General features: G+C 46.5%; 1 long non-coding RNA gene across 1 annotated transcript; it reads left to right on the top strand.

The window, feature by feature from the left end:
- Positions 1-338: 338 nt before the first annotated feature.
- LOC137755213 (uncharacterized) lies at positions 339-2920 on the top strand. The gene is made up of 3 exons (XR_011071979.1): positions 339-640; positions 722-850; positions 2392-2920. It is a non-coding gene; the product is annotated as an uncharacterized lncRNA (long non-coding RNA).
- Positions 2921-4197: the final 1277 nt, after the last annotated feature.

Genomic DNA, 4197 nt, shown 5'->3' with positions numbered 1-4197 from the left:
GAGGGCTGGACTTGAACCCACGCCTCCTGACTGCTGGTCGGGAACGCAGCACAGGCGGCCGCTTTGATTCCCCGAAGAAGCTGCTGTCCAACAATGTGCCGCTGGGAAGGGAAGACAGGACCGGAGAGCAGCGGCTCCGGCTCCGGCCCCCCTCCCCCCCGTCCCGATGCCGGCTGGCGGGGCGGGAGGAATCCGCGCGGCTGGCTTGTGCTCATGCTTGAGGAATGTCTTGAGAAGTCGTGCCTAAGCCCTCTGTATCTGACTCATCATCTCCCCGTCTCCAGGAGTGTCAGAGAAGAGCTCCCTTAATCCCTCCTGTCCTCGGTCCCAGGCTTTCATTTGTCAAACTAAAAATATTCCCTCCGGGAACCTCCTTTTGCCAGAGGCTGAAGGAGGTAGAAGGGGAATGGCGTTTTAGTGTCACTTCCTGACAGAGCCTCGCATTGTTCCCCGCCAGGGGAGCAGAGCTGGGCAGCGGGAGCCAGGGGCCCCTGTCATTCTTGGGCCGGGGCCAGCCGCTCACCTTTCTCCTGCGAGCCGGCTCCCTTTCCCCCCCTCTCAAGGCTCCAGACAATAGCCCACCAGCCTGACACCCAGCCTTGGCCCAGTCCCCTCGGGGCTGTGTGGAGATTCGTGCCAGGTGAGGACTGTAGAATGCCAAGTTCATTTCCTTTGCAGCCTGAGGGGAGGGTGGGCTGGCACGGTTTGTGCTTGTCTGCAGGGCTGGTTTACCTATAAAGGGATGTCGAGCTTGAAGGTAAAGGAAAAGACTAGTCCTGACGCCCTAGGAAAAACAAACGGACTTGGAGCTCCCTGAGCCAGACGATGGCAGCGTTGGGAAGCCATCAAGGTTTGTCTCCAGTTTCTCTCTTTCATTTTTTCATTTTGTCACCCCTGGCAGCCCTTTGGTCTTCTGGGCTGATCCTGAGTGTCCATGACCTTGACTTGGCTCCAAACCTTGGCTCATAGCCATAGAGCTACCTCCCTGGGCCCCACGAGGGTGCCCACTTGCTCAATGGAAATAGAACACAGTGAAACCAAAAGAGCATGGACTTTGGATCCAATCTTGGATTTAAACTCTGCCGCCCCCCCCCCCCCCACCAACTAGCTGTGTGTGCTTGTGTAAGGTACCTCACCTCTGAGCCTCAGTTTCCTAATTTGTATTAGTGGACAGTCATACCCATTATACTGGGCTATCGTGAGGATTAATAAGATGGGGTATGTAAAGTGAATTATACAATCAATGCCTATCACATAGTAGGGGCTGCAAACATCGTCATCACCATCGTCATTCCTTTAAAGCCCAGCAACATATGCCACTACACCACTGGAATCAGAAGACCTGGTTCTAATCTCAGCTCTGCCATTAACTAGTTACGTGGCTCTGGGCAAGTCCCTTAATATCTCAGAGTCACATGCACTCATTTGTAAAATGAGGAGTTTGGACTTGATTTGCTCAAAGATTCTTCTCAGATCTAAGATTCCGGGGTCTTGGAAGAGAAAGAAAAACACTGTATGATATCACTTATATGTCTAAAAAAATAAGACAAACTAGTGAATATAACAAAAATGAAGCAGATTCACAGATACAGAGAATGAACTAGTGGTTACCAGTGGGGAGGGGGGGTGGCATATAGGGGTGAAGGAGTGGTAGGTACAGACTATTGACTGTAAGATAGACTCAAGGATGTATTGTACAACACGGGGAATATAGCCAATGTTTTGTAATAACTGTCAATGGAAAGTAACCTTTAAAAATTGTATAAGAAAATAAAATTTGAAAACAAAAACAACATATTTCCAACGATTAAAAAAATAATAAAATAAAATAAACTTCTGGGGTCTTGGAAATACCTGGGAGTAGATGTTCACGGAAAACTTCCTTCTTTTAAAGAATTCAAGAATTACTTTGCTGTACACCTGAAACTAACACAGTATTGTAAATCAACTATACTTCAGTTAAAGAAAAAAAAGAATACGAGAATAATGTAACTGCTTGCTATGGACTGACTTGTGCCCCTGCCCCATTCATATTGTTGAGGCCCTAACCCCCCAATGTGACCATAACTGGAGATAGGGTCTTTAGGAGGTAATTAAGGTCAAATGAGGTCATAAGGGTGGGGCCTTAATCTGACAGAACTGTCGTCTTAGAAGAAGAGGAAGAGAGAGATCTCTCTTCTCTCTGTCTCTGTCTCTTCCCCACCCTCTCGCTCTCTCTGCCTGTCCTGTGAGGACGCAAGGAGAAGGTAGCCATCTGCAGGCCAGGAAGAGAGTTCTCACTAGAAACCCAACCCTGCTGGCAACTTGGTTTTGGATTTCCCAGCCTCCAGAAGTGTGAGAAAATACATTTCTGTTGTTGAAGCCACCAGTCTGTGTATTTTGTTATGACAGCCAGAGCTGACCAGCAGGAACACCGGGAGAGGCGCGCCGAGGCAGGACTGCATCCACAGCCAACCCTTGACAATGCTTACTGAACCGAAGGAGTGATGGAGTCTCTGCAGGAAGGGGAGAAGCCACACCCACCCAGCAAACTTTGCAGTCAGGAATCAACTGGAACACTGCCATGAGAAGAAACTCCACCTTCTATCACGAATCATGGTTGACTCAGGCTCTGGAGTCAGCCAAGCTGAGTTTGAACCTGAGCTCTGCTATGTGCCAGCTGTGTGATTGTAGAAAAGTGAATTGACCTCTCCGGTCTCATTTTCTCATCGGTCAAGTGACTCACATGATCACATTTACTCTACACTAGCTGTGTGTGTATACATTGTGCATAGACCAGTGCTTCTCATATAGTAGGCACTTGATATGCTGGCTCCTGCTAATAATGTCATATTATCCATAATTATTATTAATTAATAATAATTTCACTCATATGACTTGCTTTACCTGCTTAAGTTAAAAATAAGGCCATCCTTCTCTTGTTATGTAGGTGGAAACTGACTGTAGCCCTTGTTTCCCCGTCAGAGGAACGCCCTTCCCTCCTTCTTAGTGTCTACTATCCCAAGGTAAGCTGCAATTCCCCAAATGCTTCTTTGTATCAGACCCAGCCTTGCTGGGGGTTCTATTAGATGCAGGCATGACACCCAGAGGCTGGTGGAGGGCCAGACCGCCCCGAGCCACATAAGGTGCAGGAGAAACTTGTCCTCCTGTGACAGTCTCAGCTCGGGCTCTGGTTGGGGTAACAGCCCTCCCGTCCCCTCCCATTGGAGAGCTCCATCTTGGGAAATCCTTCTGTTCTTTCTGCTCAGGTGACCTCACTGCACAATCTCAATTTTTCAGATGTTTGGATAACCCTGAATCCAAAAGAGTATCATCTCTGTCTGGATCTGCTAGTTCCCTATTCTTATCTGTCCATCACTTCACTAGAAGCCTTTGAGTTCCACAAACAAGGGATAATTAGGCAGAGTGGCCTTTGACAAGCTTCCAAAACGCCTTCCTTGGTGACCATGAGGTGCGTTCTTATGCCTATGGGACTACTCAAGTGGTCCTTTTCACCACAAGGAGACCTGCTCCAATGATAATTTCACATAGCTTTGAATATAAGATGCTATAGATTGTAAAATAAATCGTTAGTCAATGCAACATCAAGAAAGAAAAAAAAATGATGCTTCTAATTATCTATGACATGCCATCCTCTGAAAGGCACATCATGATTTCAGAGATGCTAAAAATGTGAAATCATGTGCCTCTCAGAATCAATGAAATTATTAACAGTATTAGCTAATATTGCTCAAGGATTTATTCTGTGCTAGGTACTTGTTTTAAGAGTTTTAAATGAATTAATTAAAGGCTTATGAAATAGAGGCTATTATAATAACCCCCACTATACAGATGAGAAAAGTGAGGCACATGTAGGTTATGTAACTTAATGTCACACACTTAGGGAGTAGTTAGATTCCAGCCCAGGCAGTTGAATGCCCCTCTTGCTAGAAGTGAAACAATGGCAGCTTTTAAATAGGAACTGCCTTCTCATACATTCTCTCTCTCTCTCATACACACACACACACACACACACACACATACACATACACACACACGCACACATGCACACACACTGGATTTTAAATCTTACCTTCATGGCTCCTCCAAATGCTATTAGAGTACCGACTTACATTAATGAGCAAGAAATTAGGGTTGGAATGATCTGGTAAGTCTTCAGAAAGGAGTTTTGGTGCTGAAGCCCTTCCAGGGAGGAAA

Source organism: Eschrichtius robustus, chromosome 20, assembly GCF_028021215.1.
Source record: "Eschrichtius robustus isolate mEscRob2 chromosome 20, mEscRob2.pri, whole genome shotgun sequence".
Classification (NCBI taxonomy): Eukaryota; Metazoa; Chordata; class Mammalia; order Artiodactyla; family Eschrichtiidae; genus Eschrichtius; species Eschrichtius robustus.
The sequence above is the reverse complement of the archived record's forward strand: the minus strand, read 5'-3'. Positions and strand labels throughout refer to the sequence as shown.